This window comes from Gymnoscopelus braueri (assembly GCF_963280865.1).
Source record: "Gymnoscopelus braueri genome assembly, chromosome: 22".
NCBI lineage: Eukaryota > Metazoa > Chordata > Actinopteri > Myctophiformes > Myctophidae > Gymnoscopelus > Gymnoscopelus braueri.
In genome coordinates, this window is record NC_137624.1 from 43,484,672 (window position 1) to 43,496,986 (window position 12,315).

Consider the following 12,315-nt stretch of genomic DNA (forward strand, 5'->3'; position numbering starts at 1 on the left):
TCTCCTACCGGATACACACCCGGTCATCAAATTATTGGCTTAGGAATGCCACAAAAACAAAAATAAATCCATGAATTCAAGGCTTCAGGGGGTGTGCAATTGATAGAAAATAAGTAATTTTTTGGGTGAACTCCTCCTTTAAGCTTGTGTTGTAGGAGCAGTGGTGGAAAAAGTACTCATTTAAAAAAAAAAATACTGCAATGTAGAAATACTCTGTTCCAAGTGAAAGTCGGGAATTAAAAGTTTACTCGAGTAAAAGTTCCAAAATTATTGGTATCAAAATGTGCTTAAAGTACAAAAAGTAGAAAGTACTCATTAAGCAGAATGTCCCATTTCACAAGTTTTCAAATGTATAAAAAATAGCAGATCTACAAGCTCACAAATGTGTCGCGATGCGACAAATGGTCGAAATGTATACAGAGCTGAAGTAGTTAATGTGTGTTTTGTAACTAAAGTTTTCAAATAATTGTAGTGGAGTAAAAGTATAATATTTGCCTCTGAGATAGTGGAGTAGAAGTAAAAGTACTGAAAATTGGAAACTCTCCAGTAAAGTGAAAATAAGTACAGTACTTGACTTGAGTAAATGTACTTAATTACTTTCTGTTGACAAAGTTAATACCGTGGTGGGACTCCTTCTTACACTCTGTAGGGAGATTCAGCTTGTAGAATAATGCAAAGTCTATGATAAGACGAAAATATAATATCTGTGGGCTAACTCCTCTTTTGTATATATATTTTTTCACTCTTCATACCAGTAACCTGAAAGCTGATTGTATGACATTCTGTATAGTAGTGTGTATATCTGTCTGTCTCTTATATGTCATCATGATTTGTGTGCATGGGGATCTCATCTTAAACAAGCTGCGGCTGAGTCTTCCAGTTTAGTAGACCTTGTATTGTGAATTTTGTACTTCCATGTAGCCTACTGTGATTCTCATGTCTTACTAAATAAAAGTACATCAATCAATCAATCAATCTGTTGTGATATCATATAAATATCAATGATAATTACAAATAACATCATAACTATATTTGTAGTCAGAATGCCGCAAGTGATTGAATTTGTTCCCTCTCTTAGCCACCAGGCGGCAGTAGAAGCCTTTACTATAACTACTGCTTTGTATTTTCCTGTCGACAACTAGCCTCTTGCCTGTCCTTTGGTGCCCTCCTGTGGTGGTACCCCGTAATAGGCCGGTGCAGATCACCCAGGAGAGAGTTCAGCTCAGTCATTTCTTCATACTTAGGCACAGTCGTGTAAAGTAACTAAGTACATTTACTCAAGTACTGTATTTCAGTACAATTTTGAGGTATGTTTTACTTTACTTGAGTATTTCCAATTTTCTTTACTTTGACTTCTACTCCACAACATCTCAGAGGCAAATATTGTACTTTTACTCCACTACAATTTGAAAACTTTAGTTACTAGTTACTTTATATATTTTGATTATTATTACAAAACATACATTAACCACTTCAGCCCTATATACATTTCGGCCATTTGAAAATAGCAGATCTACAAGCTCACAATGCGTCGCGACACATTGTGAGCTTGTAGATCTGCTATTTTCAAAAGATTTCGATACATCTTATGTGAAATGGGACATTCTGCATATAATGAGTACTTTTACTTATTTTTTATACCAATACTTTTGTACTTTTACTCAAGTACATTTTTGATTCTGGACTTTTACTTGTAACAGAGTATTTCTATATTGTAGTATTGTTACTTTTACTTAAGTACAACATTTGAGTACTTTTTCTACCACTGCTTAGGCAGACTTCTCGATGGATGTTTCACAGTGTCCAGGACTTGACATGACTTGACAGATATTCAGGTGATTGGTGCAATCGGAATAATTAAAATGAGGGGAGGGGGAGACATGACACATAACTGTATATCTTTCACAAACACAGACTATTTAACCAGACTAAATAATCATAATTGAAATGTTTACTTGCTTGTCTTATATCACATGTTAAAACATCCACTCACGTTGATGATTGGATGTGTTGGACTTATATCCATGTTAAATTCGATTTATTTTCTTTTACCCTTTTTCGCTGTTAAGATCTCAGTTATAGTTTTATTTAGTTGATTTTTGATTGAGTATCTACACTCAGATAGGAAGAATTCATAGACTAAGACTATCTAATAGCCTTAGGTATAGGCTATAGTATTAGAACCATCAGAATATGGAACATATTACTTTTTAAGCAAGAACATATATCCTAGGCCACTTCTCTCCTTATGCTGTACTAAGTAGATAGTTTCAAGATTTAAAGTCTTTAACTTGCAGTATTTACACACTATATGTCTGCATGTAAAACACAATCTTAAAATACTTATCTATCATTCAGACATTTAGTCCTGGTAGTCAGATGGCCAGGGGCCTTGTAGGCCTAGTGTATAGGCTGAGGGGCCCACATACTGTATTTGAACATTAAACTATATACATTTTAGTATATTTCTGATCGGTGTACAGTAGCTACCATCTCTGTAGTGCAGTGTCCAAGTAGCCCACACACATCTTTGGATAATACAACCATTTTTATGGGTCACAAGTAAATATCCTTTTTGCAATTAATATTTCAAAAGATTTTCCTACATAAAAAACCTGTTACACACACTTGCCTCAACCTTTAATCTGATAATCTTTATTCTGCTTTTGTGTCGAACCATAAAGAGTGTACATTCTAGAATAGATTCTGGAGAATAGAAGCATCTTGTATAGAAACCATCCTGCCTTTGCATGTTCATCCAGAGAGTTGTAGAGGAACACTACATGAAGGGGGTTTCACTTCTTAGAACAGGTACACTTATTTTAAACAACGCACAACATCTAGCACTCTTGTTACAAACCCTGAAGAAAACTATATCTGAACTGAACAGTTATCAATAAAAGCAGCAGTTAGAATACAGTATGACAGAGATACACATCATGGTCTAGCGCAGTGGTTTTCAACCGGTGGTCCGGGGACCACCAGTGGTCCTTTGAGGGAGTACCAGGGGGTCCCCAGCGAAATTGGTTGACATAGCGTCACAATCATTTTTAACCACTTAGCTTTGGCTATTCAAAAATAGCAGATATATAAGCTCATAGTGCGGCACTGAGTGCCGTGCTATGAGCTTGTAGATCTGCTATTTTTGAAAAACCTTGAAAAAGTGTGCATATCTTTGAATATTTATATATATTTTTTAAGTGAAAATTAACTGATATCTTTGCTTCTGGGGGTCCCTGGCACAAAACATTTTCAAATGGGGGTCCACGGCCAAATGTATATCAATTTAGGGGTCCTTGGCATGAAAAAGGTTGAAAACATGACATCTAGTGTGTCTCATTGTGGATGCTGATCTTTTGATTTCTTCACATTGCCTTGCAGATTTAGACTTTTTCTTAAGAAAGCTGGTAACTTCATCCTCTGTCTTGGTTCTGAGCTTCCCACAGACTCAGAGGTGGACCCCAGGGAGCCGTAACCAGAGGTCTTAGAAGTGGATCTGGATCTCAGTGATCCAAACACAGAACTGGCTCCAGAGAATGAAGATCTCACAGACCATCTCTCTTGCAAGTCTTCCTCACTCACTGAAATATGATTTGATTTTATATCATACCATGTGTTTTGACAATGTTAACTATCAGTCTGTTTTAATGTATGATCTTGTATACACAAAATACACAAGTTGTTAAACTACACTCCCGGAGTGTCAACCACAATGACTTGTCTTCCTGCTACCTCTCCCTGTCTCTTCTCACACTGAGCTGTTCTCTCTAACCTAAACACCTCTGTACCCTGGAGGATGGTGTTTCCTGATGAAGACTTCCCTGAACCTGCATAACCCAGAAGTATAATTCTCAGCTCTGGGAGTTTTTCAGCGGGGCCTGGAAATGAAAGGGGAATACTCATAAATTAAATTAAATGTTGAATTGTAGTATTCAGCACAATGTTTTATCAATCATTGACTGGTTGACCTGCATTTAAGGCCATCTTTGAATGTTTATTGTTCTGGTCTTCTCCCTAAAAGAAAAAAGGGGGGAAAACAGATTGTATTGTTTATGTTTTTATTATACACTATACACAGTAGACCTTTGAACTGACTATTGGAATGGTTGTAATACAATCACAGTTAACCACATGAACCCTACCCTAATATCCCTATTCTGGGCATAATCAAGACACACTCTGTGAAAATAGCAGATCTATGTTGAGAGATTGCAGATTTTCAGCAAATAGATTTGGTGTAGAGGGAAAAAAATAGTTTTTTTCTTTTTTAAAGCTCACTCCACTACATCTCAAATAGAACTATTAGGGACGTGCACTGATAGACTGTAGGTGGTACTAGAGCACCTGCCCGTTTGCCCTCTGGACCAGAAGTGCCCTTTTGAATTTTTATTCAATTTATATTTTTACAGTTTTCTTTAGTTTTTCACAGTGTACAGTATGTGGCCCATGGTGACATCGATCAATTCTGGATTAAAAGCTTCTAATATATTAACAATGGCCGTGCAGCGCCTAAAGTCAGACACATAGCAGCACATAGCCACACATCTCCTCCCCCCGGCCTTTCACAATCTCCAGAGTGCCCTGGTGAAGACCAACCAGCCAGTTAACAAACAAAACTATATTGTTTGCCCCCTAAGTCTGATAGTATAGATACCAAACTATAACTTCACTTGCAAACATTTCGTCTCGTGAAGAAAGTCTCATCCAGCGCCAAACAGCTGAGCCTAAACTAGCGAGTAGCCTACCCACAATGATGTAAAATAACTAAGTAAGTACTCAAGTACTTTACTTAACGACAATTATTTGAAAACTTTAGTTACTTTGTATGTTTTGATTATTATTACAAAACATACATTAAATACTTCAGCCCTATATACATTTGGGCCATTTGAAAATAGCCGATTTACAAGCTCACAATGCATTGTCGCAACGCATTGTGAGCTTGTAGATCTGTTTTTTTCAAAAGATTTTTGGACATTTTACACATTTTAAAATGTGTGAAATGGCCGGGACATACTGCATAATGAGTACTTTTACTTTTATACTTTAAGTATATTTTGATACCAATACTTTTTTACTTTTACTTGAGTACATTTTTAATTCCGGACTTTTTACACAGTATTTCTACATTGCAGTATTGATACTTTTACTTAAGTAAAAAATATATAGTAATTTTGCCACCACTGCCTACCCGACTGCCCACCTGTTTAACAAGCTTGTCAAAAATCAATCAATGGATTTAACGCGTTAGATGACCACCACACGACCAATGACGGTAGAATGTGTTGTTGGTAGTCGAGCATGTGAAGCTATCAGTATACTTTTGCTGATTCTTTTGTAGTAACCTTATAGGTTTACATTAAGTAATCTACTGATGACAAATAGGCAATTAGCCTGCAGAAAAAGTAGCCATCTGGCTTATTGTAATGTCCAACCAAGCGATGCCAGTAGCCTTATATCCATGCCGTTAGTCTATTTCTGGGAGATTCAGCCTTAATTATCATGCACAGCAGAACATTGATTTAGCATAATGTCAAGAAAAGAAAGAATAAGAAAATTTAAAAGCATTTTATGAACACTAAAGCATGCACAATGTTGCATTCGAGGAGGTTGCTCTTTTAAAGCAGGAGAAAGATAATGATAAGGCTCGCTCAAGTATTTGATTTACAGTCCAAACCAAGTGCTCTTTGAACTATTCTATTTTTTAAAATGTTTTTGTGTAAAAAATCAGTTGAATGGACACTAAAGCATGCAGAATGTCGCATTGCTATATTTGTTCTGTTGTTGCCAATTGTTACATTAATTTAGCAGAAATCAACCTGTTGAATATTATTTAACATCTGCATCAGACAGCATATGGCTACTGAAACAAATACATTATGCAATTACGACGTACAATATGTGCCTGTAATACATCTCACACTACTAGGGAAGCTGGCGGTTCCACACGCCGCATAAGGTGCCCTTTTTTTAACTTGAGCACCTGCCCCTCAAAATGTCTGCATGCACGCCTCTCTAGGGACCCAGACTTACACACTATTATGAATTAATATTGTCTCAAATGTAGATCAGCAAATATAGATAGCTAGCTCACAACTTGAGCTTGTAGATCTGCTATTTTCACTATTTCAGAAAATTCCTGATTTTGTATTTTATTAATTTTTTTTGTGTGAAATATTTTAAAACCTACATATTTTGGAACATAAAACGTTTCAGCATTATGTCTGATTAAACGTACAGCTACATTGTTGTTGATATAGTAAGTACGTAAGTAAGTAGGCTACATTTTATTAGTGTGGTTGCCCTAACAGGGCAACCAGACTATAGTAATCTTCACACTTTATTATTTTTCTAGATAAACAATACTTTGAACCGCATCTCCTCCCACAGTTTTGCCCCCAATGTCGTGCCATGTGTTAAAATGAGCGTCTTGAGCGGGAATCGTGCGCTTGTATTTTGCTAAGAGATTGGTTAAATAGTTTAATTGATATTGATTTATAAGTGCATTACATTTCCCCATCCGCTTTAATGGAAAAGTGAAAAAACTCAAATTCAAGTATATTTTTCTCAGAAACCGTAAGAGCTAGAGTTACCATATTTGTAGGGGAGGTTCATAATTTAGTCCGAAATTATAAAAAAAATTATCACACCATTCGGCCACATGGTGGCGCTATAACAGCCCCCTTTACGTTTTGGCCTATAACTCTTGAACCGTAGGTCGTAAAATTTACCTGGATTCCTTGGGTCACGACGCATCTCCCCATATAGGCCACGCCCATTTGCGTCAGGATAGATTTTCCGCCATTTAGAATTTTCTTCAAAACACACTTTTAGCTCCTCCTCCCACATATTTTGTCCAAATTTTACAAAAATCGGTACACATGATCTCTGGACCCATGCGATAACACACACACACACACACACACACACACACACACACACACACACACACACACACACACACACACACACACACACACAGTTTTTTATTTTCGTGTCTTGTCATAAGACCCATCACTTACGGAATTATAAGACATCAAAAACATAAATAAACAATATCACATTAACTTCCTGGTAACAGAAACTGCACAAGTAAAAAAGAAAATATTTGGTTCCCAAAAACAAAAAATAGATACACCACATGTTTTCTTTGTCCGTTTGTCCCATGCTTTTTCTAATTATTATTATTATTATTATAAATATTAATATCTTATGTTTAAAAATCTCTGTGTCACTTAACCATATCAAATCTAGGTTTTTACACCTATTAAATGTTTTTTTGACGTAGCTCATGATATAAGGGGCAGTAGAAAATAAAATGGAACAAATTCTCAATATCATTTATTGCTTTATTGATGGGGGCGGCAGTGGCTCAGGGGTAGAGTGGCCGGGTAGAGTGAACTGGAAACCGCAAGGTTCCCAGTTCGATCCCGGGCTGGGGGGCTCCCCTAGAGTTAGTGTCGAAGTGTCCTTGAGCAAGACGCTGAACCCCTAATTGCTCCCGATGAGCAGGTTGGTGCCTTGCATGGTTTCCTCCGCCATCGGTGTATGAATGTATGTGTGAATATTCTACGATCCCCCCCCCCCCCCCCCCAATTATCAACATAGCCCATCATCTTCAATTTGCTGTGGTGAAATTTGTATCTGAGTAATACATTTAAAAAATGTTACATTTAAACCTGGCACTTTTCCATACTTGGGTTGCTTGTAAATCCATAACTATTTAATCATGCAGAAATAATGCAGTATTATTGCCTCATGCTGGACTACACTAAAGTAGGGTGAATTGGCTTGTTGAAAGAGCATCAGCTTCAGTTTCCTTCCTTTCACCAGCAAAAGTACATAAATAAACATTGTTTTGTCTCAATACATATTCTCACGTGTTAATAACGTGATATATCATGACACCCCTACAGATAATACATGTACAGGATCTGAGATAAGTACTGGTTTTATTGGAACTGTCTCTAATGCTTCGGTGTCTCATTCTCCCATACAATAAATGAACACTAACCCTGTTCTTATGCATGTTAAAGGATGCTCTCGTCTGTCTCTGCGGGACATTTATGAGAGTAGGAACTTGGGCATTATGAAGGACAAACATTATCCAAGCAACAAACTGTTTGTGATGATGCGTAACGGTAAACGCCCAAGATAGCCAAGGCTGCACAGAGGTGTTTTTTTTTGTACGGCCGCTGTTAGAGCACTAAATGTGGAAATGACCATAAAACTAAAACAAAAAAAGTAAAACATAAGGCAATATGTGCCCCCCCCGCTTAAGTTAAGTTACTGTGCCTGTCTAAGACAAGTCCCTAGGTATTAGCATATAGCCCATCACTGTAATATTTGTATATTCTTTTTTTTATTTGTGTCATTCTATTCATTTATTTTTTCTTGCATGCTTTAATATATTTCCGTTATACGTATATGTAGCACAATCCGCGGTGACAACAACATTTCGCTGCTTGTCAGTGACAAATAAAAACATCTCGAATCTTGAATCTTGTTCATATAACTCATAACTGACATGGTGTCCCTTGTTCACCTGATGGTCTGGATGGAGAAGGATTCCGTGATGAAGGTGAAGAAGTGGCAGGTGGAGTCGTGGCTGCAGATTCTCTGACACTCCTCACAGTCGCCTGTGAACAGCGTGCGATAGTCTGTTCCGTGGAACTTCATGTCATGATACACCTTAGATAGACAGGCGTCTGACACACAGACAGACAAGGGATGCATATTGCGTTGGGAAGACACTTTATTTCCACATGTGGGAAACACTCGAGGGGGTCCGGGTACACCCAGGGGTCCATGAGTTCCTGGGGGTCCTCGGTTAAATAATTGATAGTTAGGAACCGAATAGACCCTTGCAGGTCTGTATAATTGGAACAATGGGAACTTATGGGTCAATTTGGTTCCCTTTGTACTGTGCTCATACTCATTATAGAGGTATACTGTATACCCATCTATATGATATCTGGTAATTTTTCAATTTCACACATATACCCCACACACATTGACCCCAGTCTATTTTTTAAAATGTGTGAAAGGTTAAAAGTGTTCAAAGAAAAGGAACCCCCCACAAATGATTATTTTATTTAAATATTAATCTTAAATAATGGATTAAATTGGTTAGTTCAAATAACTGTTGCATGAACAAAAGGAAAGGGTCCGCACACCATCTTTAATACTCACAACAAAATTTTATAAATAAAACGTTTCGGCTGCCTTCACTCAGTGATTAGTGAATTCTGCCCTCTCTTGTCTCTTTAACCTGTCTCCTCACTCAGCTCAGTATACCTGACGAAGGCCACATTGGCCGAAACGTTGTTTTTTTGACCGCTTCATTTAAAATTTTGTTGGGAGCATTAAGACGGTGTGCGTATTCCTTTCCTTTTGTTCATGTTTATTTAGTCGGAGCCAGCACCCGTTGAAATTCTTGGATGTGCGTGCACCACCTAACCACTTCAAATAACTGTTGCACTTAACTTAAAGGACCACACAGGTCCAGTCAAAGCGGTAATTTCAAATATATCGCCTCTGTCGGGGTGGAGATGTCCAAATGTTTTACTTTTCAGGACTTAAATTCAAATATAGCAAAAGTAGCGGATCTACAAGCTCAAAATGCGCCGTGTTTCGAGCTTGCAGATCTGCTTCTTCTTATTATTTTGTGCAACGCTGTAGTACGATCAAGTTGGATGTTAATTCCCGACAGCAACGATCTGGTGAATCGTATTCAATAAGCTGAACGTAGCACAGGTTAGTTGTCATGTTCCTACCCGGCGGTAGACGACAGGGTTTCAGAGAGTAGCCAGAGGTCGAACCCACTAGCGGAAGCTGTCTCCTGGGCTTTCCCGACGCACTGGACTTCAGGGAGCAGGAGTAATGCATGAAGGAGAAGAACAGGCAGGACGGATGCTCGGTGCACATTAGCTGACAGTGTTCCACATCAGGAGACGAAACCCACGTTACATTGTCTCCCGAGAAGTCAATGTTCTCCAGCACGCTCTCTATACACTCTGTGGAAACGCAGTGGTGGATTTTTTTTTTACATAAGTAAAAGTATAAATACTGCAATGTAGAAATACTCCCTATGTCCCCTATATGACTATGTCCCATTTCACAAGTTTTCAAATGTATAAAACTCTTTTGAAAGTAGCAGATCTACAAGCTCACAATGCGTCGCAGTGCGACACATTGTGAGCTTGTAGATCGGCTATTTTCAAATGACCAAAATGTATATAGGGCTGAAGCGGTTAATGTATGTTTTGTAATAATAATCAAAATCTACAAAGTAACTAGTAACTAAACTTTTCAAATAATTGTAGTGAAGTTAAAAAGTACAATATTTGCCTCTGAGATGTAGTGGAGTCGAAAAAAGTACAGAAAATTGGAAATACAAATATAGAAATTCCTCTAAATTGTACTCAAGTACACTAATGTACTTAGTTACTTTACACCACTGATTACTATACTTTTGGGGACAGCAACATCTTTAGGACGGCGATTTTATGAATACCCTTTTTGCTTTTTTGTTTTGTTTTGCCTTGCCAATTACTTGCTCACAAATGTATTGGGTAGTGAGCTGGTGCCTTAGGGCGGCTTCACACTGGATCCGTTTGAATCAAACCGTTTCCGAGTACGCTTGGCTGGCCAGCATTCTGGCCAAGACTCGAGACCATTTCATTTAACAGTAATGGTAAATATGTGCCTCATGGGGGCGCTGTGGACTATGGGGCTTTGATAGAATGTCATTCACAGAAGAAAAGTCACTCTAGAGTGAATAATAAAGTTTGACTGTGTTCCTGACGTTGTCTTGAGTTATAATAACAACAGATCAACAATACACAACCAAAGCAGTGTGTGCACTGGTCTTTGAAACCTCGAAATGTAACGTCGTCTGTTAATATGATATTGGCGTCACGGACGCATCCTTGGTATGACGTCACGGACTAATCCTTGGTGTATTTATCCTTATAAATACGTTCGCCACACATGTGTTTTTTGTTTATTATTTTTCACGGCTCGCGCTACTCAAACACTCGCGGGATTATTATTTCTTGTCAACATTCAAGTAGAACTATGAGAAGATATAACCCAGCTAAAATAATGCGTCATTATATATATAAAATGTTATATAAATGATATATGATTAGCAGTCCACTTCCTTCTCTTGGTACGGATGGATTCACACTGCCGCGTTCCGTTCCCGACTCCGCAGCAATCGGACCCGAGACTACCTCCCAAGGTGGTTTCGGGTACGGTACGGTGATGCGTTACGGGGAACGGTTCGCTACGTTCACACTACCACAACATCTGCCATGTGGTCCGGGGTGCGCACCCGGGACCACAGTGTGAAAGCGCCCTTAATTGTAGATCGGCTATCTATGGTTTCGCTTTGGATAAAAGCATCTGCTAAATGACTGTAATGTAATGTAAGACCAACCTGAATATTTTCCTAACATAAAATTACAATTTATCTTGCGAGGAGCAGGAAAATTGTCCTCAAAATGTCTATTTCTCAAATCCTACTATAGGCTAATTGTTGTGGGGGACATTTGGCCCTCACAACTTTAGCCATATTCCTAGCCTACACGCAGGCACCTGCACAGTATGGCACATTAAAGATTATATATATGGGAAAAAAACAACAGACCTTGACTGAAGGCGAACCCACACCAACCGAGCAGAACCAGTATAAACACATAAACATTCATGTTGATTTCGGTTGGTGTTCCGCTGAACCCATACGACGTTCTTCAAACAAGTGTGGTGGTTCAGAGCGAGTGAATGATGCTTTTCAGGGACCGTCGTCCCTGGTCTTTTAAAGTCTTGCTTGTTGATTCAAAGTCAGGACTGGTGAGGTGGAAAACTTAACCAACTTGCTGTGCTTGTTTCAAGTGTTGGCATGGTGGTGGCATGGTGTCGGCACGCTCTGCAGACAGGGTATAGGACCTTTGACCTGAATAAGACCTTTTATTTGATATATTTTTTTAGTTTTTGATCAACAAGGTTTTCAATTGTTTTGCCAGTGTTCCATATTTAATACAAATCTTTTACCCTTTGGAAAAAAACATAATCAGGTTATTAAAGGTAAAGTCAAGCAGAAAATACAATTGCACTTTGTTGCAACGCTGCATTTTTGTCATGTATGGATTGTCACAACATAAGACAGTAAAAGTCTGTTTCATGTATTATACTCTAGAGAGTCTAGCCCAATTGCGTTTCTTTGAATGGAATTCAATTTTGGTTCATCCATGCTAAAGGTAAAACGTGTTCATACAGTGTACAGACACATGCTCATCCCTCTCTATCCTA